The following is a 27802-nucleotide window of genomic DNA, read 5'->3' as shown; positions in this document are numbered from 1 at the left end:
ACTTTAAAAATCAGAGTGATCCAATATCTCCTCAGTCAGCCACATTTATTGAGCACATGTTATGTGTATGCACAGAAAGTGTGAAGAGTATGAGGGGGGTTGACACCAGCCTTGGGCAGCTCACGGGCCGGGGGAGGGGCAAGCCTGGTGCCATGATGATTGTGAGATAAGATGGAAGATGGGGGACCTGCAGCTTGTGCCCCTGAGCCCTAGCAGTACTTTGTAACCCGGCCACGGGCAGCAGATGAGGCAGATGGGCCACCAATGAGGACGGCGGGAGCCAAGACAAAAGCCAGAGAAGAACACGGGTCCATGTCATAGTCCTGGATTTTTTGGGCTCAAGACATTGCTCTTTACTGCTTTCCTGTATGTGGTTTTCTTCCTTAATACTCCACACTTTATGGTTAAGATCTAGTTTGAATCTCTTAATTGCTGGACATCAACAGTAGAGCTATGCAAATCACAATAACCGTAGTAATAGTCCGAAGTAGTTAATCATTTACACCTAATCTCATTAACATTGCTATTGCTTGTCATCACTGTGTACCTATTTTAAAGGATATAAGAAGGAAAACATTGATTTGAGTACAAGACCCTATGGCTATGAACCAGAGTTACGTAGCCACTGAACTAAATTAGTCTTTCTGAGGAATGGGCATCATTTGGGACAAGAGGGAATCTGAGACCTAGTGCCCAAGAGAAAATTGCTTCTGTCCCATATTGGAAACTTGTTATTTGTCCAATATACATGTAGGGTGAGGATGTCGGTTGGTATTTAAAAATTAGGAAGAATATAGTTGTCATGTCTGTTTGAGGTCTCTCATGAGTCACTTGGGGATTTTTCTACCCTCTGAGATTTAGGTAAACTTTCCTCAAATATCCACCCTCACAACTAGGGATTATTGAGGGCCCACAACTACTATACTTTTCCAGGCTTATTTTTGATGGCTCTCTCTGACTCCACTCCTGCATCGATCCTCACCAAACCATGGATCTAACTTGGGTGCAAACCTTATCCCTCATCAACTCACATGAAATCCAATCACACAGAGTTCTATCATAATTTTTGTAGTTTTATTGAATATTTGTGGAGGGCAAGGGGCAATCACATCCACTCATTTCTTGAGTACCTACTGTGTTTTAGTTGCTGTCATAAGTGCTTTGGATACAACAGTTACAAAAAGACGAAATTCCTATCTCCCTACAATTTCTCATCAGTGAGACAGATAGATAATAAACTCCAAGAAGGGTGTAACCACCTGCCAGCTTCCTGTTCCCTAGTCATTCCACCCCTCCTCTTCCACTAGAGCCACTGTGTCATGCTCTGTAGCTTTCTGAAGACCATACTCTGATGCGTGACCTCATGGCCCCACCAGGTTGCTTTGTCTTTCACAGTCCCCCAGCCTTAGAATTCTAACAGACAAAAATGTCTCTGTCTTGTTACACAAGATTGTCTAAATCTATGGAGCTAGACTGGCAAGAACTCGCAGGTCCCCAGGCCACCCTGCTGCCAACAGGAACTTAGGATGGTGGATGGGACAATGAGATGAACATAGAAATTTGGGATCAGGCAGTTCTGGGGTCAAATTTCTGCCCCTTGCCGGTTGTACTACATTGAAAATATTCTTTAATCTTTCTAGGCCTTGATTTTTCTCATCTTCAAAATAGGACCATTAATAACTTCTCCTTAATGTGAGGGTAAAGAGTATATGTGATAAAACATAAAAGTTACCAGCACAGGATAGGTCTTCCAATATGACTAGTTTCCTTTGGGTTCTAGAGAGATTCTGCAGTAGACCAAGAAAAGGAATAAATCAGAACTCAGGACCAGACACAGAAAAGTCATATGGACCAAAGAGAGAAAAGGTTAGCACTTGATGCACTTTAAGGAGCAACACAAATATTTATAGGTCACCCCTAGCACCCTCTGGTGAGCAGTAGGGTAACTCGGTCCAATGTCATGAACTAGGTGGGAGATGTAACTAAACACCTCCTTCCCACAGACCTTGGAGCTATGCTTATAGCTCTCACTCCTGCTCCAACAATGCTGGTTTAAGATGGAACTGAACTAGAACTAAGCATACAAAAGGAAGTCATCAGTAAGCCAATGAGTGAGTAGCTGGCACGCAGAGAGAGAGAGGGCAAGGTGAGAAGACAATAAACATTGTGAGGAGAGTAGAGGTTGGATATCCCACCTAGCAAGTATGAAAGCCCCAAATATGCCCCAAGAGCAGAGGATGCCCAAGGTGGCCGGGGCTGGCAGAATTCTGACATTTAGTGTAGAAGCAGGCTACTGGCTCTTAGGGCATGGCCCACTGGGGTTGGGAAGCTGAGATTCTCAGAGTCTTCAGCTTTCAAGGGCTCCGAAAGGTCACCTAGCCCAGGAGTTCCTAAACACGGCCCCTGACATGGCACTACTGAATATGAATCCCCCAGGTTTGAGCCAGGCCAAACACTTAAATATTTCTTGGGTGATTCTTGTGGCTTGGGGTGGGGACCTGAGATTCTACATCCCTTTCTCTCTCTTTTTTAAAAAATATTTATTTATCTATTTTGAGAGAGGGAGAGAGAAAGAGCATGCATGAATGAGAGAGGAGCAGAGAGAGAGAGGGAGAGAGAGAATTCCAAGTAGGCTCCATGCAGTTAGTATAAAGCCCATTGTGGAGCTTGATTTCATGAACCCTGAGATCATGGCCTAAGCCGAGATCAAGAGTCAGACATTTAACCGACTGAGCCGCCCAGGTGCCCTGAGACTCTACATTTCTAACAAAACTCCCCGCAGATGCCTATGTTGCCAGTTCATGGACCATATTTTGGGTAGCAGGGTCCTAGACAGACTCCCCAACAGACGCTTGAATCTTTTCTTCTGTATCCCTACCAGGAAGTCATTTAACCTATACTTGATTATGTCCTGTGAAAGAAATCTCATTATTTCTGATGGGGCCCTTTCAAACTTTATCCCTCCTGGTTAAACACCTGTGTGTGTATGTGTGTTTCCCAAGCCCTGCTATTGATATTTCTAGCCTACTCTATCTTTTGGCAGTTCTGCCAGAAAATTCTTACGCATGTTTTTCTATCATTTATCTTTTTAAAGGTTATTACATTAACTATAGGTTTTGGTTAGACAATATGGAAAATATATACAGAGAGAAGGAAAAACCTATAACCCTAACACTACCAACTAGACATACTTGTTCTTGAAATATTGGAACATTTCCTTCTAGTTCATTCTTATTGTGTTTTTTAATTTATTTTCTTTTATTTAGGGAGAGAGTGTGAGTGGGGGAGAGGGGCAGAGGGAAAGAGAGAGAGGGAGAAAGAGAGAGAGAGAAAGAGAGAGAGAATCTCAAGCAAGTACCATGCTCAGCATGGAGCCTGATAATGGGCTCCATCCCACAGCCCTGGGATCATAACCTGAGCCCAAATCAAAAGTCAGACGCTCAACTGACTATTCCACCCCAAGGCCTCTTTCTTATCATGTTTTAAAAATCTGATTCCAGGGCACCTGGGTGGCTCAGTAGGTTAAGCATCCAACTTCAGCTCAGGTCATGGTCTCGTGGTTCATGAGTTGGAGCCCCACGTCGGGCTCTGTGCTGACAGCTCGGAGCCTGGAGTCTGCTTCGGGTTCTGTGTCTCCCTCTCTCTCTGCCCCTCTGTCTCTCTCTGTCCCTCCCTCGCTCATGCTGTCTCTCTTTCTCTGTCTCCAAAATAAATACACATTAAAAAAATTAAAAATAATTTAAAAACAAAAAACCTGATTCCTGTGTCTTTCTCCCTCAGAGCTCAGAGAACAAAGCTCAGCTCCGTCTCTCCACTGTCTGGCAGCTTCGGGCAATGGGCAGCAGTTCTCCCCTGGCTGATGCTCCAATGCCTGTCTTTCTCCCTGACCTTGCAGCCCCCACTCCTTGCAGGAGCAAAGTTTGGGCAGAGATGAGAGGGAGGAAAACCCAGGCCCTCTGGGTGACATGGCACTGCTGGCACTCACTGAGCAGTGGGCTGTTTTTCAAGCCATCAGAATGGCTTTACAATGAGCCATTCTGTTTCTTTCACTTGATACTGCTTGTCACCAACAAGTAAACATTTTAAGTCATCTGTGACCACAAAACAGAATGCTTTTCACTTGAAGAGTAGACTGGCTCACAGCCAATCATATCTTCGCCCTCACTCAGTCGTGTTAGTGTTGTGATCCCCTGAGCGTGGGCTCATGTGTTGGAACACCAGGGTTGAAATCCTGGCTCCATCATTTGTTGCTAACTGAAAAGTTGGACAGGTTACTTAACCCCTCCATGCTTCAGTTTTCTCATCTTTAAATGAAGATAATAATACCACCTACCCCACAAGATTACTCGGATTACATGTGTTAATCCATGTAAGGTTTTTAAAAATTTTTTTAATGTTTATTTCTTTTTGAGAGAGAGAGGGTGACACAGAATCTGAAAGAACCTCCAGGCTCTGAGCTGTCGGCACAGAGCCTGACGCGGGGCTCAAACTCACCAACCGCGAGATCATGACCGGAGCCAAAGTCGGACACCTAACCACCTGAGCCACCCAGGCGCCCCTATCCACGTAAGGTTTTTAGAACAGTGTCTGACTCATGGAAGAACTCAGGAAATGTTATCTAAAATGCACACACACAAATAGCCACGAAGTCAAGTTTAATGGATAAGATTTATTGAGATAAGAGGTAAGTTTGGTGCTTATTTCCATATTTTAACCTTGAGAAAGACCTGGCTAAGAAAAACTTCACCAAGTGCCCAGAGCCAGCTGTGGTAAAGAGTATGTTCTTCTTCGGAGGCCACAGCAGAGAGTCTTATCTGCTGTCCTGCGCCTGTGCAGGAGGGGCTGGGCTCTAAGCTCTGAGCACAGAAGCTGGGAACAGAACAGGTGCTCAGTAAATGTTGAGCAGTGAGAACTGCTGTTGCCACCTCCCTCACTTTTGCTCATTCTGCCCAGTGGGCAGATTTAGAAAGTTCCCTGGATACAGGGGAAAACCTGGGAAATTGATACTATTTTGGGGGTAGGCCAGGTTCTCCCTAGGACAGGACGTTGAAGATTCTGTGTCACTGTCTCTGCGTGTTGCTGAGACCTCTGTCTGAGCGTCAGATGCTCTGAGTCTTGAGAGCTTTGCTGAGTCCCCAGGGAGTCACTGGCTCCTCTCTGAGCAATTACTGCATTACTGCAATTATAGCTGGTTTTCTAGAGAGCTGCTAAATGGCACCCTGATGACTAGAAAAAGATAATGTTCAAACCTATACACCTAACTTCCTATTAGAGAATTACTTAGACATGGGAGACAATCTGGCTCATTAATAAATAAGGTCATTTCTGCATTTCCTAATCCAGACTACCTCAGTAAAGCTTACCCCATACACTCATCCATGAATTTATAACCCTTTCTTTTTTTTCCTCTCTGTCCATCCCTTTATTTTTTTTAACAGCTTGATTGAGGTATAATTGATATACAGTAAACTGCATATATTTTAAACACAATTTTATAAGTTTGGCATACACAGACATCTTTGAAACTGTCTCCACAATCAAGTTAATGAACTTGTCATGTCCATCACCCCCTAAATTTTCCTTATGCCCCTTTGTAATCCTTCCCTCCTACTTCACATGGTCTCAGGCAGAATCCTGGGCAGTCACTGGCCATCACTGACCTGTCTTCTGTCATGGATTAGTGGATTTTTTTTTTATAACTTTGTATAAATAGAATAATGCAGTATATACTTAATTTTTTTTTTTTCTTGCACTGGCTAGGACCTCCAGTATGATATTGAATGGGAGTGGTGAGAGCAGATATCTTGTTTTTGATCTTGGGGGGAAAGCTTTCACCTTAGCTGTGGATTTTTTTTATAGATGCCCTCTAAGGAAGCTTTCTTTTGCTCCTTATTTGTTAAGAATTTTTATCAAGAATAGGGGTGCTCAGATGGCTTAGTCAGTTGAGCATCTGACTTTGGCTCAGGTCACGATCTCGCGGTCTGTGGGTTCAGGCCCTGCATTGGGCTCTGTGCTGACAACTCAGAGCCTGGAGCTGCTTCGCATTCTGCGTCTCCCTCTCTCTCTGCCCCTCCCCTGCTCATGCTCTGTCTCTCTCTCTCTCTCTCTCTCAAAAATAGACATTAATTTTTTTTAAAAGAATTTTTATCAAGAATAGATGCTGGATTTTGTCAAATACTTTTTCTGCATTTATTGAGGTGACACAGAATAAGTTCATTAAAAAGACACATTGACTTGTGAATGCTAACCCAAGCCTACGTTCCTGGGTAAACTGCCCTTGATTTTGATGTATTATTCTTTTTATCTGTTGTTGGATTTGATTTGCTACAATTATGTTTAGAATTTTTGCATGTATATTCATGAGGGGTGTGGGTTGGCAGTTTTCTTTTCTTGCAATGTCTTTGGTTTTAGTATCAAAATCATGTGCTGGCCTCATAGAATGAGTTGGCAAGAATTACCTCCTCTTTGGTTAACTGGGAGAGTTTTTATAGAATTGGTGTTATTTCTTCTTTATGTATTTAGTAGAATTTACCAGTCAAGGCATTTGGAACTGAAGGTACAAGGGGTAGGGTGAGGAAGGTTTTAAATTACTGAATCTATTTCTTCATTTCTGTAATAAATATGGGTCTGTACTAGTTATGTGTTTTTTCTTGGCTAAAGGAAAACCTTGTCTTTCAAGGAATTTGTCTGTCTTATCTAAGTTTCTTAATTTATTGGCATAAAACTGTTTAAAATATTCCCCTATTATTCTTTAAATATCTATAGAATCTATGATGATGCCTTCTCTTTCATTTCTGGTATTGATAATTAGTACTCATTGGTTACATTCCTTTAATCCTGATTAATGGGGCTAGAAGTTTATCAATTTTATTGATCTTTTCTAAGAAATGGCTTATAATTTCAGCAATTTTTTTTCTATCACTTTTGGTTTTCTATTTTATCGATTTCTGCTCTGATCTTTTATTATGTCCTTTCTTCTGTTTACTTTGAGATTCATTTGGTCAATTACAGTTATAATCTTTAGAATTTTGATTTGGATCTTTTTCTATCTTAACTTTTTGAACATATATAATACTGTTATGTATGTTTTGATATCCTTATCTGCTAATTCTAACATCTTTGTCTGTTCTGTGTCAGTTTAGGTGGATTGAATTTTCTCCTTATTATGGTTCATATTTTTCTATTTCTTTGCATGCCTGGTACTTTTTTATATATGCAAGCTCTTATGAATTTTACCTTTTTAGGTGCTGGATATTTTTGTAAGCCTATAAATACACTTAAGCTTTACTCTGGAATGTAGTTATTTGGAAATAGTTTGGCCCTTTAATATCTTGCTTTTAATATTTTTAATACTTAATATAGATATTAGATATCTATTAATCTGGATGAAATGTTAGATATTTAATATTTAATATTAGAACTAGAATACTGTTCAATCTAAGGATATTTGCTTTCTACCACTGAGGTAAGATTTTCTGTGTACTGTCTTTAGTTCCGTTATGAAAACCATGAGGTTTTCCAATTTGGCTGGTTAGAACAGACACTATTCCCAGCCCTGTGTGAGTACCAGGCAGTTGCCACTTGTCTTTTTAATGTTTCTTTCTCTTACATCAAGTAGTTTTGCACACACATGCTCTGCCCAGACTTCAACTGAGGCAGATTCTCTGCATATCACTACAGTTTTGCTCTGTGAAGCAATCTCGGTCCACTGACCAGTTAGTGGCCTTGATGTCTCTGGATACCCACCTCCATCTCTTCAACTCCAGGAAGCCACGAGAATCCAAATGGGTTTCCTCTCCCTGACCAAGGCCTGAAAACACCCTGAAGGCAGGAAGCTGGGGCAATTATAGAGCTCACCTATTTGCGTCCCATCTCTCACGTGTTACTGTCCTTTGTTGTCTTGTATCCAGTATCCTGCAAACTATCATTTTGTCCCCTTTTTATTTGTTTGTTTCATGTAGGAGAGTAAATCTGGTTTCCGTTATTCTATAGTGGGTGAAAGTGAAACCCCTTTTCTCCTTAAATGTACTCTGATTATTTGCATTTAGATGACATATAATCTAGTCTCCCACCATTAGGTACAATCTGTTGAGTGCCTGGAATGTGGTCTTTTGCATTTAGCTCTTGTATGGACCTCTGGGAGTTACTTTAGAAATTAACAATAGGATCTAGAATGTGTTTCATTCCTCTAAGGTCTTTGTTTCTTTCCTTCACCACTTAGCTGATGCCCCTCTTCTAATGGGTTCCTCCCTTACATTTGTTACATGCGTGTCAACTAGGCTAATTGTTCACAGCACCAGAACTTTTAAGCTTTTATTGATTTTTGTCATCACTTAAGTGAGAAATATATGTATGAAAACATTTATTTGATTAACTGTGTAATTGCTGATGTTCTCTAATGTATAAGGACATCTGGTGGATTAGGAGACAAAATACTGAATCACATGTAACATGACAATAAATACAGTAAACGTAACTAAAACTGATATTTATTGAGAACCTGTTATTGGTCAAGTACTGAATGGATCTCCCTTCCCCCCACCCCACCCCCCCCGCCACACACACATTATCTTAATCTTATAAGGTGGATATTTTATAAGTTAGATATCTCCTACCCCATTTTTGCAGACAAGGCAATTGAATTTCATAGAGGTTTAGTAATTGCTAAAAGTCATTGGGCTGATAAGTAATGTAACCAGGACAACTCAGGTTGTCTGATCCCAAAGTCCCAATTCTTTCTCTTCCATCATATTGGCCTAAGAAGAAATTAGCCTGTTGCTGATTGTGAGACTTGTCCACATTTGCTCACTAGTGTGCCCAACTATACAAAGGCACTTTAAAATCTTCTCAAAAGCACTGAAATATCAAAATCCTTTCATGTAGAATTTTTATCAATCCCTTTGTATATCCTTCTCTCAACCTGAAATCCTTTAAGCAGCACATAAATTAACAACAAGTAATAGAGGCAGTGAATGAGATGAAGTTCGTTTCTAGTTAGAGAAAGGTTTATTTGGATTATCTAAGGTTACAGTCAGCCCCAAAATAAATGCCATATGAATTAAATATCTAAGAATAAAAATCAAAGTCATAAAGTATTAAAATGAAATATGAGATAATTTTTAAAATCTGGATTTGGGAGATACATTTCTAATAAATAAGAAACAAAATCCAGAAACCATAAAGGAAAATAACATATGATGACATAATTTTTTTAGTTCCATCTGTACCAACATTTTTCAAAACCTCCAGAAAAACCCTTTTCAAGCATCAGAACTGGGAGGAAATATTTGTGACCCTTGTAATGAAGCGTTCATGTTCTTAATGGGGCCATCCTCAGCATTACTGCCCAATGGTTCTTAGCATGCATTTCAAAATGAGGTGCTTGCTGGGTGGAGCTTTGTCTCCCAGGCCAGCTTCCCTCTGGCAGTGTCCTTGGGTCTGTCGTCATCTGGAGTTCCTAGTATCCTGAAGACAGTTAACCAAACTTGGGTTACTGTTCTGGCTCTGCCGTTTACAAACTACATGACACCAGACATGTCATGTAACCTCTCGGAATATCTCAGCTTTAATGGCCCAAAGGGGATAGCAACAGTACTCAGCTCATAGCATTTTTGTGAGAATCACTTAGGTTGTCCTTGGTTTATAGTAAATGTTCCATAAATGGTAGCCATTGTTCACTGTTACATCCTTAGTGCAAGAACAACAAATGGTACATACAGACACTCAATTAGAATTTGTTGAATAAATCACTTCTACAAATCAAGAAGAAAAAGGCACTCCATAGAAAAATAAGCAAAGAATATGGTAGGCAATACACAGAAAAAAGTAAATGTTTGCACTCCCATGGAAAGAGTCTCTATCTTAATAATAAAAATGCAAATTAAAATGATAATACAATTTGTTTTAACCTTCCAATTTAAATGGCTGATCAGTGCAGTGCAGGCAAGGCTTTGGGGAAATCTTCCTATATGTGGCTGATAGAGTAGAGATTAGTAAAATAGCCCTAGAAAAATATTGGCAGTAGTTTTTAAAATTTAATATACACAATCAGCAATCCCACTTCTCAGCTCGAGCCTACAGAAACAATACATGTGTTTGGAAAGATACGTATTTAAGGCTGTTTGTTGTACATTGGTTGAAAGGGAAAAAGCATTAGCCATAACCTAACTGTCCATCATTTGATAGCTACTTAAAAAATAGTAATACGGGGCACCTGGGTGGCTTGGTCGGTTAGGCGTCCGACTTCGGCTCAGGTCACGATCTCGCGGTCGGTGGGTTCGAGCCCCGCGTCGGGCTCTGTGCTGACGGCTCAGAGCCTGGAGCCTGTTTCAGATTCTGTGTCTCCCTCTCTCTGTGACCCTCCCCCGTTCATGCTCTGTCTCAAAAATAAATAAACGTTAAAAAAAAAATTAAAAAAAAAATAGTAATACATCCATATTACTGAATAGATCTAAAAGAAGTTCATGATGATGAGGTTTCTGGGGGTGATGGTGGGGTCTGGAGCCCATAGCCAAGAAAGAATTCTTGAAGACATCTTTGGTGCAAAAAGGTGATTTTATTAAAGAATGGGAACGGGCCCCTGGGGGCAGAAAGAGCTGCACTGAGATTGTGAAGAGTGGCTCCTTATATACTATGGAGTTAGGGAGGTGAAGTCAAAAGGGAGGCCTTCCTAGGGACTTTGATATACTAAAGAAGACTCCTAAGATACCTGAGGCCTTGGTATTGTCAAGCTAAGGTTGTTTTTTCCATCTAGCAAATCATTAACATTAGGAGGGTAGGGGCTTCCTGGAGAAATGTTATACTCTGTATTTGCCTCAAGTATTTGTCAATGGGCAGCAGGTTATAAGGAAATTTAATTTTACCTGTCATTTCCTTCTTGCCTTTGTTCCCCATATCACTATGGAGGCACAGTGATGTCGGGTCTCCAGGAAACTGAGTCTATAGGTTTCTGGAGATTAGGCTATTGGTAAGATTGCCTTTTTCTTGTAATTTACTAAGATATTTGCAAACTGATGGAGACCCATGTCCTGATGACTGTGATTATGAGTTAGCCATTTGTTTTCTTTCTTCTCCCTTGTCCTTGGGCAGCCAGGAGTGCCTGAAGAATATCACACATACCCCACCTGGGTGGGAGGTGCACTATCTTGCATTTTGTCCTCAGCCCCACGCTCCCTCATCACACGATTTATATATTTTAAGCATGTATGTTTCAAGAGAAAGCAAATTACAGACCAGCATACTAATAATGGCTAATATTTATTGAATACATATGTGTTAAGTAGTGTGGTAAGCAGCACATGTGAATTATCTGAATTGTCAGCCCATAGACACCTTTTATGGAATTCAGTTTCTTCAGATGTAAAATAAGAAGATAGAACCAGATAAGCTCTAGGCCCCTTCCCATCCTAGCCCATCCATGCTACCTCTACTGAAATAATATTGTGAGAGACATCGAGCCCTGGATGAGGCCAAGCATGATGATACCTCTAGGTGTTGGACAATTACATTAGTATCTATTCATGTGGTTTCTATCATGGAGACTCTGTAGTACATGATTCTGCCTCCTGGAAAATAGTCACAAACTTATTCTCAAATGTTAAATGCAGTGAGGCTACCGATAATTGGTGACGAATGACTTTCTTACATTAATGTGAATTGGCTTCTCCTGAAACCCACCATACAAAACAAAGTGAGCTCAGGTGTCCTGTGGAGACCAACCACATGCTCTCCTGAGTGTCTGATTGTGCTACAGAACCTGGTCTGGATCACCCAGTGGAAGAACCAAGTGGCACTGGGAGATCTTGGAAGGCAGGAGGTTTATTTCACACCTACGGGCTCAGAGGAAATCACTCTCCAGAGGTCTGAGTCCCCAGCGCAAGCATGGGGGACAATCTAGAGTCTGTTACTTCCGCATTCCGCATCAGTAGTTATTTGGCGCTCCTGGCAAGTGGGGCAGGAAGAAGAACCCGGAAGGGGAGTCTTGGGGCAGGGACTGGAATTTCCCTGTCAGCCCTGTCAGCCATCTTATAACATAATTTTTCCCTATCTTCCCCCCCTTTGATGCTCCTTTAAACAGATCTAGGCTGTTTTAGAGGGCATCATCTTTATTTATTATGGGCCAATAACCTTGCAGGGCCAACACTTGGGCCATAGCCCCGTTTGTGACAGTGTTTTTGGCGATCTCCTCAAGCTTCTGCTGTGCATAGACCAGCCAGCCTCCGGGATGTGGCCAGAGAAGAGCTGAAGATCCTAAGAATCCAGGACTCTCTGGAAGGTCACTTTGAGCAGGTTCATCGGACTTGGGTCAGTCTTTCAAGTCTGGGGCTCCTCAGGATTGGCCCTTTTGACTCTGGAGTGGTGGACCCATGGAATGATACCTGTGACCTTGAGGGCAGTAGGGGTGGTCGGAATAACAGTATGAGGCCCAGTCTACTGTGGTTTGAGAGGGTCTTTTTTTCCAATATTTGACCCAGACTGAGTTTCCTGGTGAGAAGGGGTGTATGGGGGATCCTAAAGAGATTGGGGCCCTCTCTATGGTATATCATTGTAACTTAGGGTGAAGTTGTTCTCTTATTCCCTTATCCCCTATTTGGTGTAGGTTCCCTGGGAGGCTCCCTAGACATGGAGGGGGGCCTCCCATATCTTAGTTTAAAAGGGGAGAAACCTTGAGTTCCTGGTGTGCAATGGCCGGGGCAACAGTCCCGGCCACGGGAGGTCTGTTTCCTGACAGATTGGCTAAGGTTCCCTTAAGAGTGCGATTCATCTTCTCTACTTTCCCTGAGCTTTGAGGTGGGTAAGCAGTAATGTCTGCCACAAACTCAGGCCCATTATTGCTATGGATTGTGGCCAGTAAGCTCAACTGGGTCTTGGTCTGGGTGGCACCTTTGACCTCAGCCCAATTGTTTTCTTTTTCTTCTGGGGGCATCAGAGCCACAGTAAGGGAGGGAGCTATGTCCACCTCTTTATTCTTTTGGAAGCCAGATGGCCTCGAAGAGCTTTAGTATTTCCTCAGAAGGTAAGAAACTTGTGGGGTTCAGCGTCCACACTGTTTCAAGAGTGACCCGTGGATTCTTACAGAGGAGCCCCTGGTATTGTGCTAGCCGAGAGTTGTAGAGGAAGCTGTATCCTTTAGTGTTTATGCGAGACATGAGAGCATGAGAGACCTTGACATTTAGTTCTTGTCCCAGGGTAAGTTTATCTGCCTCTTTTTTTTTTTTTTAACATTTATTTATTTTTGAGACAGAGAGAGACAGAGCATGGATGGGGGAGGGTCAGAGAGAGGGAGACACAGAATCTGAAACAGGCTCCAGGCTCTGAGCTGTCAGCACAGAGCCCGACGCGGGGCTCGAACTCACAGACCGCGAGATCATGACCTGAGCCGAAGTCGGCCGCCTAACTGACTGAGCCACCCAGGGGCCCCTTATCTGCCTCCTTAATGAGCAGAACTGTGGCCCCTAGTGCCCTAAGGCATGGTGGCCATCCTGCCACCACTGGGTCCAGCCTCTTCCACAAGTATGCTACTGGCCATTGCCAAGGGCCAACAGTGTGTGTGACAACCCCTGAGGGCCACCTTTTTCTTCTCAAGCGCAAAGAGATTAAAAGGCTTTTCTATATCTGGCAGGCCAAGAACTGGTGCCTGCCCCAAGGTGGCCTTTATCTCTAGGAAGGCGGCTTCAGCCTCCTCTGTTCATACAAGGGGTTCTTGATCCAGCCCTGCCAAGAGATTATAGAGGGATCTTGCTTTTGCTGAGAATCCAGGAATCCAGATTCAGCAGAATCCCACAGTCCCCAGGAATTCTCGTAGCCCCCTGTTAGTTTGGGGTTGGGGTAGGGAGGCGATGACCTTCTTTCTTTCCGGCCCTAGCGCCCTTTTTCCTTGGGTGCGGAGGAATCCTAAGTATTGGACTTGCTGTTGGCAGATCTGTGACTTTCCCCATGAGAGCCGAAACCCTGAGTCTGACAGGAATTGGAGGAAGGCCCTTGTGCCCTCTGTACAATTCTCTCGGGTATTGCTGGTAAGGGGGAGGTCATCCACATACTGGAGAAGGGTGCAGAGCATGGCCTCCCTTGGAAAGCCGGCGAGGTCTCCAGCCAGTGCCTCTCCAAAGACAGTAGGCAAGTTTTTAAACCCCTGTGGGAGGCGCATCTGAGTCAGTTACATCTGATGCCCTGTGTCTGGTTTGGTCCATTCTAAGGCAAACCAGCTGGCAGAGCCTGGGATCTGGCTAAGAAGGGTGTACGGGTTCGGGACCACCGGGTGCAAGGAGACAATCACTTTGTTGATAGCTCATAGGTCTTGAACTGGTCGGTATCCTTCTTGACTGGCAAGAGTGGGGTGTTTCTTGGATGCCTGCCCTTGCCTCTTGCGGGAGGGGGTATTGCTGCTGTCTCTGTGGTTGAGCCCCTGGGATTAACTCTACAATGACAGGGACCCAGATGTGGGCAAGTCCAGGGGTGGGAGGTTTTCCTTGGCCCATACAGTGGGGAAGGCAGTCCTGAATTTGGGCAGGCCACTCGGTTGGGCCTGGGCGCAGAATAGCCTCCATTCTTTCTCTCTTAGTGTAGTGATTGCCATTATAAGGGGGCCTGATTCTTCTTGTCTTGGATCCATTTGGATGCTGGTACATCCCATCAGCTCAAAGGTTATTTGGGCCCCCAGCTTTGAGAGTATATCCTGGCCGAGGAAAGGGATAGGACACTCAGGTAGGTAGAGGAAATCATGCTGTACCATGTAGCCCCTGAGTTCACATGGACAGTCTTGGCAGAAGACTTGGTGGCCCCAAAGATGGTTGCGGTCTTCTTGCTAAAGGGGGCCATGGGGAGGTGACCACAGAATGTTCAGCCTCAGTGTCAACCATAGTTTGGCCCCCTACTTTCATTTTGACCGTGGGCTCATGGGGGCCAAGAAGAAGTGAGCCTGGTCCCCCTCAATATTGGCAGGGCTTCTGGGACTTTCCCTGGTTGGGACATTCATTCTTCCAATGTCCTTTCTTCTTGCAGTAGGCTCATTGATCCCTTGCTAAGGAGGTTCTGGGCCTCCCCCCTTTTGGTAGCTAGACCTTCCCCGTCCATGACTTTCTTGTGCCTTGGGATCAGATGGGGTGTAAGCCTCGCATAGCCTCTCATAGTAATCCCTGGGGGATTCCCCTTGCTGCTGGGCATATTCATGGGCTTCTTAGTCCCTGCTTGGATCCTCCGGAGGAGAGCCTCTTGGTACTAGTGGATGTGGACCAGCATCTGGAGAGTGCCTGGGCCTGGCCAAGGGTGCAATCTGGCTGCTGGTCCAGGGGAGAGAGGATCTGCCAAGTCCAGAGGTGGTGGGGAGAACGAAGGTGATGGAGTATTGGGAACCGGGGGGTTTGGGGGCAAGATTGGTTCTTCCTCTGGATCACTGGTGAGAATTTGTGGAGGTCGGGACTTCTGTCGATCTTCCTTGGGCCACTTTGTCAAGGCGACTGAGACCCTAGCCTGTCCCTGTTTGTTGCAGGTAAATCACATCCAAGAGGGGAGGGTTTGGGCAATCTCTAACCAAGAGTTGATATACGGGAACTGATCAGGGTGACCTGGGTCCCTGGTGACAACACTCTAGACACAGCGGACCATTGGGACATCTAAGGTTCCCTCTGAGGGCCATCCTGCACCAAAAGTGGGCCATTCTAACTCACAGAGTGTCCTTAACTTGCCAGGGGTCATCTTAATTCCATAGTCTCCCAAAAACCCCTTTTTTGCTCTGTCCTGACCCCATGATGTTCCTGTGAGACAGAATCCTAAAGACAGACAGAGGGGTAGAGGTGCCTCCTGTAATGGCCTATCTGGCCATGTCCTGTAGGAACTTAGGTGACGCTTAGCCTTAGCTGTAGCAGTGTCAGCTTTGTGACTTATGATTCTTCAGAAAGTATTCCAATGCCGCCATAGACTGTATGCCGTTCATCACGGAATTGTAGACAGGCCCATTCAGACTCTGTGGGCTTTGGGGGACCTTAGGGTGCCCACCCGTGGAGCCACAGATTCAGTCCCAACTAGAGGACTAGGTTGGGCTGCACATTCATTCACACATTCAGACCAGAGGTTAATACATTCCCTTCCTGGGAATCCCTACCTGTGAGACCTTTAAAAAAGGTCTCTACTAGGTGATCTGGTTCCCCTTCCACCCTGACAGTTGGGTCTGCCAGGGTTAGGGGCCCCAGACCTTACCGGTATCCAATGTCTCGAATATCAGGCAGGGCACACCTTCTCCATTGCAATTCCTCCTTGTGCCATTGCCTTGCCATTTTCCCAAACCAGTGGCAACAATGGGCCAGCATGGTTGGGCTTCCCTGTCAGGGAACCAAATGTTATGGAACCTGGTCTGGACCACCCAGTGGAAGAACCAAGCGACACTTTGAGATCTTGGAAGGCAGGAGGTTTATTTCACACTGGCGGGCTCAGAGGAAATCACTCTCCAGAGGTCTGAGTCCCCAGCGCAAGCATGGGGGGACAATTTAGAGTCTGTTACTTCAGCATTCCACATCAGTAGTAATTTGGTGCTCGCGGCAAGCGGGGCAGGAAGAAGAACCCGGAAGGGGTGTCTTGGGATGGGGACTAGAATTTCCCTATCAGTCCTGTCGGCCCTCTCATAACGTAATTTTTCCCTATCAACTGTAGCAGGGGCAACTCTCTTCACTATCTCCCTACTTGCACAGAGGCTCGCCTCTCAATACTCCTGGGACTGGCATGTTGGCATCTGCTTTCACGTTAGCAGCTGGACAGTAGAGATTGAGAGAAGTGTGACAGGCAGTTGCATGCCCCAGTAGATCTTCACTTTTGGTCACTCACCATGCATACCAGGGAGTGAAAGAAATTGAATACCCTTACATCTGCCCTGTGGAAAAAGGGCAATTTTGAATTGTGAACATGTGTGGAATAGTGTGGGAATATAGGAAAGTGAATAGTAAATTCAAGGTTTTGACCAAATACATTTCTAGAAAAATTTTGTTAATATGGTTTGTGGAAATTTATCACAAAGGTTATTTTTATAATTGCCTTAATTTTACCTTTTTCTTTTTTTAAACAATTGAGATATATTCTGTCCCTGGATTAGTATCTGATAAAAATCAATGTGTTTTTCAGTAGGTACAAATTCAAAGTACAAAATAAGCTCTGGTTTTTGCCTATTTATAGAGACTCTTTATCAAGTAAAAAAACTTAATTGGGTAATTATGTCCCAAGCATTGCCTCTCCAGTTATGCAATCTGTTGGGATTTATTTAGACACCATTTGTAGCACTGGTGTGAAAATGGCCATCAGAGACACTAGAAGAATTGGAACCACCTATTCCAAGAAAGGGTGAAAGCCCATTTCTGGGGTGTGTCAGGCAACTGGAGCATTAATTTGGAAATTGATAATTGCCTGCCCCCAGTATTAGCAGAGAGAAGCATATCCTCTTACATGGACTGCAATAAATTGTTCCCAAAGTGGTGTTGCATCATTAAAAGCTAAAAAGACAGAAAGAGAGGAGGATAGATCACAAGTCTGTTTTACTCCACTGGAAATCTTTAACTGTTTTATGTACAGATCATTTCTACCAACTCTGATCCTCACAGCAGTTTTAACATGCAGATACTGTATTGATAATCAGGTGTCTACATTATGCCTCAGGCTGGTTGCTGTCTTTTGAGTTGAAGGCTAAACAAAAGCCAATAAAATCACTAAAAAAAGAACCTAACACTATTCCTGATAGATTTCTTTCCAAGGGTAACAGAATATAACAGAAATCAATAATGGACTGGCCATGCCTAAAGCCTACCTATTCCTCATGTACAATATTAGCTTGGAGAACTACAGAGTGCAGATTGAATATTTGTCTAATTTATTACATCTCTGTATTCCACAAGCTGACAATCAGGTAAGAGATGTAAATATGTAACTCTAAGATGAGACAAGGGCGCCTGGGTGGCTCAGTTGGTTGAATGTCCGACTCTTGTTTCAGCTTAGGTCATGATCCCAGGATCATGGGATCATGTCCCAAGCACGGAGGCTACTTAGGATTCCCTCTCTCTCTCTCTCTCTCCCTTTCTCTCTCTGTCCCTCTCCCCAATTTGTGTTCTGTCTCTCTCTTCTCAAAAAAAAAAAAAAAAAAGAGGTTCTGACAGTGGCTACATGACATGATTTGGGCCATAACAAAGACAGAGTTGCTACTTTGAACTCATAGCCAATGGTCTGTTTCAAACCTTACCATCCTTCAATACTAGTCTCACTGAAGGGTGTGAAATATCTTGTTCTCCATTTGTGGCTCCTCTGTTCCATAGACTAGAGGCGGGACTATGTCGTGCTTTCTGGGCTGTCTGTTTCCTCAAACTTAGGAACATTTCCTCTACTTGAATTATGAAGAGGAGAATAATTGAAGGAGATATCAGCAACTACTCATTTCTCTTTGAAAAGGCTCTTTCTAATTGAAAAATTAATGCTCCTCTTAGCCAACTTACCTAAATGTTTTAGGTCTGCTGAAGAACAATTACACCTGCTCTTATTTCTGTAGCTAGAAGGATTCATTACTCTTTTATTCCCTTCCCCCTTTCCATTTCAAACACAGATTCTTTCAGAGGTGCTAAGAAGACTGATCTGTTAGGTTCCCCAATGCCATCAACTGTGGCTCCATATTAGAGCAGAAAAGAAAGACACAATCATCCCTTTGTCAGAAAAAGAGACTTAGAAGAGAAAAAACAACAACAACAACAACAACCTCCAATGACTGTTTTCTAAACTTAAGATTTTATTTATTTATGTTGTATCACCAAATGATTTCAACTTAAGGTAGTATTTTAATGCAGAAAAAATTAAAACTATCATATTTGACATTTGAAGTTATGCTGATTGGCTAGCATGTTTTAAAACATATCAGATAAGACAGGCATCAGTGTTTGACAAATTTTTACACAAAATACATGGTAAGAAACAAGTGAAATGGAAAGTGTCAACAAATTTCTTTATAAAATTTAAAAGATAAATGCACAGAATAGCAGTAGGTATATTAACTCCATGTAGAATTTAAAGTGACTTTTGTGGTTTATAATCCTTTTAAGATTCAATCTGGAAAATTGCTTTGGAACAATGAAAACATGAAATCAAATCATAAAGCAGACTAATGGATAAAGACTGTAACACAAATGGACATATTTTATCCTGCCTGTTCAAAATGAGAGTACATTTCTTCTTTTATAAGCACAAAGAAGGGTCTACATGAATTTACCTTATAATAGTCATTATTTCCTTTGCAAAATTTTATTTATTTCTAAGCTCTAATCTGATTGTGTTTTTTCTCTTTACTGTTGCTTACTGGTTCAATTCTTGTTTGTGTATGTATATCTGTCTATGTATATCTGACACATGCACCATAAAAATAATCAAAATCATATAGATATTGATTGCACAAAGTCAGGGTGTTCCCAACCAGCTATTGCAAGGACTAGATCATATGTAGGACATTTAGGGCATAGATTTTACATTGAAATTACCATCTTTGAGCTTGAATCTGCTGATAATCAGTTTCTGCCAGGCACAGACTAGATAAAGCAGGATCAGAAACCACATCTCTTCATTGAGCTTTTTCCATTCACTGTTTCTGTGTAACTTTTCAGAACACATTGGAATTCTCTACTGTAGTCGCCATGTGATTGGGTTTTAATGTATGGCAGCATATCCCAAGGGCAGAGCAAATTATGCTACCTGAACCCTTTATCTGTAAGCAGCAATACGACAGGGTGATGTAAAATAGAAGACAGATTTATTTAGACATAAACAATGTAAAAAATATTATTCGATACAAGAAACATAAAATCCAATATCCTAATAAATCTAGCTGGCAAGCCTTACCTTATTGCTAAATGATTGCACAAAAGAACAAACTTTCTTTAATGTTTCCAGGTTGACAAATGCAATATGTTCTGTCTACAGCCTCCTAACTTTGTCAGTTGCTATAAAGTCCTTCTCTCTTGGGTGCCAAAATTTCCAAGGAGGTTTACAGGATTTCTGAATCTATCCTGTTGCATCTTACTGAGGCCCTGGCCTTGTATTTGCCCCATGATATTTTTATGAAAGCAGCAGACGCTGCTGGAGTGTAGTATTACAGACTTGCTTATATTTTACCTTAAAATTATTAATCATTTATAAAAATTATGTGGCCCATCCCATCTCAGGCATTAATATGCATGCAGATTACCTGAGGATCTTGTTAAAAAGCAGACTCAGAGTCAGTTATTTTGGGCAAGGCCTGGAGTTCTTTGTTTGAACAGGTTCCCAGGTATCGGCAATGATGTGACTCTGGGGGCCATATTTTGTGTTGCAGGGATCTATATGGCCTCATTTACGGAAGAAAAAAATCTTTCCCAAAGTTGAAGATTTAGAAACTTAAATTTCTACAGACACTTAGGATGGTTGTGTTGGAATATTTATTAAACTCCTACTATGTTCCTGGCCTGGAGCAGGCAGTAGGGATACACAGATAAGGGTGCCACATTCCTGCCCCCATGGTGCTTAAAAGGTGATGGCGAGCCAGGGCAGAGAAGAGGAGGACTTACACAGAGCTCACAGCTGGAGCCAGAATCCATGCTTCCTGAATTCCAGTCCATGGTCCTGCAGAGCTTTTCAGTCTCTTGCTGTCTCACATCCTCCCTATCTTCTCCTATCATTCCAGGTCTCCTATTCCCTGCAGACTCTATGGTAAACTCCTCCATTATAGAGGCCTAGTCAACAATGATTAATTGTTTCCTGGTAAGGGATGTGACTATTATCCCAATAAGTAATGTGGCATTCTTGAAGGGTTTCAGCAGGAAAATGGCACTCAAAGAGCTGGAGTCTGTATTAACTATTACATCAGCAGCACCTAGGGCAGTGTCTGATAGTAAGAATTCAGTAAGCATTTATGGAATGAAGGAATGAAGGAGTGAATGAATGAATGTTTATTTGTATTTTGGATAGGCTAACTACTTGAAGTAAGGGGAATGGATTAAGCGAGAACAACTCTTCTTTGTGAGAGTTAGTGAGAGTGGGTTGACTGCCTGTTCTGTGCCTCTGTACCAAGCCCTGAGGCTGACGCTGTCATTTAATGTCATGAAATCCTTCCAATGATCAAAGAGAGCAGTAGCTACAAACCACTTCCTGTCTGAGTTTGAACCCAAGGCTCTCTGACCCCAGCACTTCTGTTTTTGTAGTCACTACTACTTCAGATGCATGTTACATATATTATATACAGTGCTAGGCAAAACAAATCCATGGTAGATGCAAATGTAAAATGGCAACAGGAAGTGTGGCAAAATGATTAAGCACTCAAGCTTAGGAGTCAAACAGATCTGGTTTCAAATTCTGCTTCTGTCACTTAATGAACTTGGGCAAGTTAACTAACCTCTCAGCATCAGATTCCTCTTCTGTAAATGACAATAACACCTACTTTGCAGAACCGCGTGCAAGAAAAGTAATATAAGGTACAGAAAGAGTTTATTAGAGTACTTAGCACACACCTACTGTTCAATACATGGAAATCTTATTATTTATTGTTGTGATTGTTGTTAATAAATGTGCTTAAATTTTACTTGGAAAGATATAGGTTGAAGAATGAAGGAAAATTATTTTCAGCAAGGATGTTGTGAATAAGTTAAAGATTTCTCAGAATAAAATGCAGGACAGTTTATTCCTGATGGCTTAATTATAGCCCTACCAAAAATGCTTTCTAGTTCCACAATTCTTTGTTTTCTCAGCTAAATAAAAAGGGCAGTCATAATACTGACCTACTTTATAGATGTCATAAGCATTGCCAAACTCGAGTGTTTAAAATAGTTTGGAAAATGCAATGTAACATATACATTCTAACTCATAATTATCTTTTCCTCTGAGGTCCAATCCAAAACTACTCTGGTAAGGCACCAACTGAACAGTCTATCTCTATCAGGCATTTGTCAATCCAGTCCAGTGGAAATGCCCCCAAATGGTGTAAGAATACATTTTGGGGAGTTTCCATGGCAACCCATAGACCACTTTAGACTGCCTTAAGTCCTCAAGACTCAGTTCTGTTGCAGTCATGATAATCCATCACAATATTAGGCCAACTTGAAGTTTAGTTCAAACCAATTGTCATTTTTGTTGAGAACATCATACTTTATATAATAATTTTTTCTCATAGTATGCCTTTCAACTTATGTGAAAACACAAATCACCTGCTCCACCTCATACTTATCTTACCATTTACACCTAAGCATATCTCATATGTAAATATTTATCTCTTAAACATCTCTTTTCTCTGAAATATTTTCTTGAAGATACCTATTGGACCAACATTTTAGAATACTGTTAAATTTCACTGTATTTTTGATGCAAGACCAAATGAAAATCTGGCTTAATATTCTAACATTTGCAAGAAACGCTGGATGATCATTTGATGAGAACTGCATAATATTTTCTTTGAACTCGATATTCAGTGAACCTGATTGATAATTTCAACTCAGAGATCTAGTTATATAGAGAGAAATTCTAGGACAATAAAATATTTAACATACTAACAATGCACTTTCCTAGCTGAGAAGAAGGTGCAATTAAGTTGTTCTGATTGATCACATGACAAATAGGAAGACTCTACACCACAATGAGTGCCGGCAGTCTGAGTCCTCAAATAAAAAGGAACAATTACTTTCAAACCACTATTTAACTTCCAGGAAAATCTTTCCATCATTCAGTGAATTATGCCTTTAGAACACATCTCAGTTGCACATCTCAGCCCACATTGGACAAATACTAAAGCCTTTGTGGGCAGCTTCAAGTGTATTGGCTTGTAGTTTGTATATCAACTTCAGACTCCTTCCCCCCTGGAAAATCCAATGGAAAGAGTTGAAGGATCTTTTTTTCTCTTCTTCTGACCCCTTTTTAAAGACCCACAGTATTTGAGAACTGTGAGAATTTTCATGATATTTATATAACTAGATGAAAACAAATACTTGCTAGAATTCCAGAAAAAAAGTGCTTTTTCCAAGGCAATTGAGGCAAGAAAGTAGTCAATATTTTGGTATCACTTGGGGCCCTTTGGTTGCAGCTTTAGCACTAAGTAGAAAAGAAATAAATGGTGTAGGCGAGAGAATTGAAGGAAAAGCTTTAGAAAGAAAATAGGCAGTTTCTTGGGGGTGCAACCTTGTGGATGAATCAATTTCAGCTGATTCAAAGACTGGGATAGAACAGCTGATTGGTCCAGTCTAGGTCTGAAGGCCCTTCTACTGGGGACTCCAGGGCACCTTGTTTCACACTTTGCCCAAAACGGCATGCCATGGGTGTGAGAAGGAAAATCTAGGCCCTATTAATAAAAGAAAGGGGTTGAGAATAAGCCAAAACAGGTCTGAAGGACTCTACAAGTAACCTGCGGGCTCCATACAGGATACAGAGTGTCACATGGCAATAACACAGGTTTTGAAAAGGCAGCAAATGACAGCTAAAGGGAAGTCTGAGAAAGCGGAAGCAAACAGGGGGTCTAGGCAGATGGCGCCAAAATGCTGTGTGGTGTCTAAAGTTATCCTTTCATGCAATGACACAAATCTTCAGGGAAACTCCAAAAATCATGATAAAACTATTGCGTTTGCATTTCTCTGCAAGTCAGAGGGAACGGTTCTGTGAGGATTTGGTTCAGAGAGCAGATTGTAAACATCCAAGGAAGATTCATCGGGGAAACACAAAGGATCCCTGGAGAAACACAGCTGGGATGTACCCAGACTGTGAGTATGATGATAGGTAATAAGATAGGTTACAAATGTCTTGCAGTGACAATAAGCCTTTATTTGAAGAGAGGTTTGTATGGCTCTTTGTTCTTATTTTTGTCACTGTTTCTAGGTGGGAAGAGGTCCAGGGCCATCCAAGTGGGTGTAGATCTGGAACTAACTGTCCAGGTACTCAGAGCCTGAAAACAATGTTCACACTGGAACAGTAATGTTTAAATTAACACCAAGGACACCCTTGAAAGAAACATGTGGGCAATTTGACTTTAGAGATAAGGAAAGAAAGGGATTCTCTTGAGTTTTGCTTTGATAGGAGTCTAAAAGTTTTGAATGGATCTTATGTGTATAAAACTCTATCTTTGTGAGCACAAATTGAGGGGGATCCTTCTACCTGCCCTCTGTCCAGCCATCACCATCATGACCCACTCATCCCCAGTTATGAGAACATGGTAATTGCCCTGAGTCATTCTACTCTACACAAAATTCAATTCATCTCCATCATATTCACATGGAATATATGAATTCTCTTTCATTCAGTACTTGGGACACTGGATGAAGTGTCAGTCATAGAGATTATCTGCTTATGCAACATACATGGAATACATTACTGAGATGGGTTGCTGAGGGAACCTATTGGCTCTCGATTTCTGGAAACCGTAGGTAGACAACTTTCCACTCTGACAGGTTTCAGATGCTAAGACCCAACCTTTTGGACTGAAGATACCTTCACTATTAATTTTATTTTATTATACCTAATCATCCTGCTAAGTGTATGTTAAGGCACATCGCTTTAAAGTTAATTAAACTAAATTTGGGTATTTTGTTGTTGTTGTTGTTATTGTTGTTGTTGTTGTTGTTGTTATTGTTTTTAAGTAGGCTCCACACCCAACGTGGGGCTTAAACTCATGACCCTGAGATCAAGGGTCACAAGCTTGGGGGCACCTTGATAACTCAGTCGGTTGAGCATCTGACTCTGGTTCATGAGTCAGTGCAGAGCCTGCTTTGGATCCTTTGTCTCCCTCTCTCTCTCTCTGCCCCTCCCCTGCTCATGCTCACTCTCTCTCAGAAACAAATAAACCTTAAAAGAAAGAAAGAAAGAAAGAAAGAAAGAAAGAAAGAAAGAAAGAAAGAAAGAAAGAAAAGAGTCACATGCTCTACTGACTGAGCCAGCCAGGTGCCCCAAGTTTGGGTATTTTAAAAGCCCCTTTGTGCTTCCCTGAATTAAGTCCCAAAAATACATGAAAATTCCTGATTTAGGGGCATTCATTTGAATGAACCAAAAAATTACTCCAGGTTCTTTTTAGTTCCCTCATACTATGAAATCTGAGCACCACCATGTAGCTTCTATTTGATTAGAGGTATACTAGTCTTGGCATGTAGAAAACAAAGGTTGAATACTTATTTTGGCTATATGGAATGAAGAGAAAACATTCTAATTGGTCACTAGGACAATGATAAGATCTTTTGAAACTTACCTTAAGCACTACTTTTAGTGGCCTAATGCTCTAGTTCCCATTCAGTCATGAATCATCTGCCAGTATTTACCTAGGGACAAATTTTTTCAGAGCTAAGAACCACTGAATGGTGTCTGATTATAACAAATTCTTCTCTTTGTTTAAAAAAATTATCTTTTGAAAGCATGCTAACCATATCTTCATGTGAAACCTTTAGTTATATATAAAAGTTGTTTCATATTTTCAAAAGCACTGAAATTTGCTGGATACTAATCTTGCTAGATCTGTCCTAATAATAAAACATAAACCATCTCTGTATTGAAACTGTGGCCTGCCCAGGAAGACAATACTTTTCTCTGATGAGTTTTTGAAAGCCCATGTGAATTGTTCATAAAGGTAGCAAGGAATTGTTCATCTCGTCAGACTGCAAATCTATTTCACTTAGAGTTATCTCCATTGAAACTAGACTGATTCATAGTCTAACTAGGATGTTGTCCAGGGTTGGACCAATCTATGTGCTGTCACAAACAGACTAATAATTTGACATGCCTTCAAATCTATATTTCTTAAATATTATTTTAATATTTATTTAAAGCTGGGAGATAGAAAAGGAGGGGCTAGGGGCAGCCTGGGTCCTTCCTCTGTTTCTTTAGGCAACTCAACTCCAGCCTAAATTTGTGCCCGCAGCCCCCACTAAGCATAAGGACACCCATCTAGGTTTTAAAGTCATTTTCTTACCATCTGCTATTACTCAAGCATACTTTTTGGTATAGCCTTGATGTTAGAAAAGTAAAACTCAATATGATGCAAAGAGAAAACTGTAATTCTTTTCTTCATTGTTCCTTAAATCCCTCCTATAGATTAATTCCTTCCTTGCCAATGGATGAAATCTTAGCTTTTATGTGCACTTGTAGATAATGTTTTAAAAGTCCTCCAGGAGCTTCTAGGCAAAGCACAATGTCAGTAATTAAAACGTCCTTCCAATATAGTACTCAAAATCGCAAACTGCAATCAAATTGAAAGCCTCTTTCTTCCTGTATATTGGGCTACTTTCAGCCAAAACTTATCTCCCCTTATCTACAACTGATGCAGTCCAAGACATCCAGTGGATGTCTGAAACTGTAGATGGTACAAAACCCTATATATACTATGTTTTTTTTTCCCTATGCATACATACCTATTATAAAATTTCATTTATAAATTAGGCATGGTGAAAGATTAACAACAGTAACTAATAATAAAATAGAATAATTATGACAAAATACTGCAATCAAAGTTATGTAATGTGGTCTCTATCAAAATATCTTATGCCTTGTACTCATCTTTGTTCTTGTGATGATGGAGATGATAAAATCCCTATGTGATGAGATGAAGTGAGGTGAATGACGTAGGCATTGTGACATAGTGTTAGGCTACTATTGACCTTCTGACCATACTTCAGAAGGAGGATCATCTGCTTCTGAACTGCAGTTGACCATGGGCAGCTGAAACCATGGAAAGCAAAACCATGCGTAGTGAAACCATAGCTAAGTGGGGGTGGGGGGGACTGCTCAATGGTGAAATGGATGTACAGTCAGGCTCCTCTCAGCCTCTTCTTTATTCTCTGCCTTGTACTTATTCTAGAGCACTCCATTTTTATTAGACTGGCTCAGACTTCTGCCCTAGTTGGGGTTACACAGAAAAGCTAGGCAACAGGAGAGGCCGTACTTGGTGATGCTGTTATAATAAGGCATGAGTGCTCTCTGCGCTCAATGTATGTCCCAAGGCTCTCTCTGTCTTGTGTGTTTCTGAATATTTTTCTGAGATTTACCAACTGGGAATATCCAACTGTATTTCATATGATTTGGAGATGTATCTCTTTACATTTGCATTTCATAATTCCTGCCCCAGCCTCTGGTCACTTGCAACTCGTTGATCCCCCACTGTTGGCAATTCCATCTGTCCTCCATCCTGTCTGTTAAGGTATAATCCAAAGCAGCCACTTCCTAAAGCAACCTTCTTTTATCTATCATATCAAGGCAGACGTGGGCGACAGCTTTACTACAGCACACTTACAGCCTTGTTCTCCATGTAGGCCACATAGGCAAGGCTTGACCAGTCTGATTCAAGCCTTGGCTAAAGACCCTGCAATTCCTCCCAGAACAAGGAGAGATAAGCAGCCTAGGGAAGACCTGCCCAATGAGTTTTTCATATGCCTTTCTATCTTGTGAGAGACTGCCACAGACCATTTCTCATCTACCTTCCTAATTTCTGCTGAGCACAGGGCTTTCCTCCCTCTCCCCTTCCTTCTTCTGATACAGATGTAGTCTCCTGTGTAAGTCCATAAAACTTCTTGGCTATAGTTTAGAGTTGGCTTCTCAGCAGTAGACTGGCTGCTACCCATACCACCCCTCATATTTGGTGTCACCTCCACACCTGTCCTGTGGGAGAGACACATGGGGAGCTAACACCATGGTGACCTTGCTTTTGCTATGTAGTCAGAATCTACCTGAATCCACTTGGGCTTATGTCACATCGCCAGCCAAATCTCTGGGAGTGTGGCAAGCCTACCTAGCAGTTTCTACAGTGACCCTTGTGACTCTTACCCACTTGTTGCTGCTTAGAGTGTGTTTACACACTTGA

At 41.9% G+C, this 27802-nt stretch overlaps 1 long non-coding RNA gene across 4 annotated transcripts in view; it reads right to left on the bottom strand.

The window, feature by feature from the left end:
- The window catches only part of LOC122223875, a 32041-nt gene extending 4360 nt beyond the window's left edge, over nt 1–27681 (bottom strand). Inside the window, exons 1-3 of one of the 4 annotated variants that reach the window (XR_006204540.1) lie at nt 27596–27681; nt 25202–25271; nt 1733–1787 (exon numbers count right to left, since the gene is read on the bottom strand). This is a non-coding gene — a long non-coding RNA (uncharacterized LOC122223875). Of the gene's footprint in view, nt 1–1732; nt 1788–17356; nt 17475–23824; nt 23909–25201; nt 25272–27595 lie in introns of those variants that run through there. The other 3 variants (XR_006204542.1, XR_006204544.1, XR_006204545.1) reach the window with 3 other exon arrangements.
- Between the last annotated feature and the right edge of the window lie 121 nt (nt 27682–27802).

Source organism: Panthera leo, chromosome A1 (assembly GCF_018350215.1).
Source record: "Panthera leo isolate Ple1 chromosome A1, P.leo_Ple1_pat1.1, whole genome shotgun sequence".
Taxonomy (NCBI): domain Eukaryota; kingdom Metazoa; phylum Chordata; class Mammalia; order Carnivora; family Felidae; genus Panthera; species Panthera leo.
The sequence above is the reverse complement of the archived record's forward strand: the minus strand, read 5'-3'. Positions and strand labels throughout refer to the sequence as shown.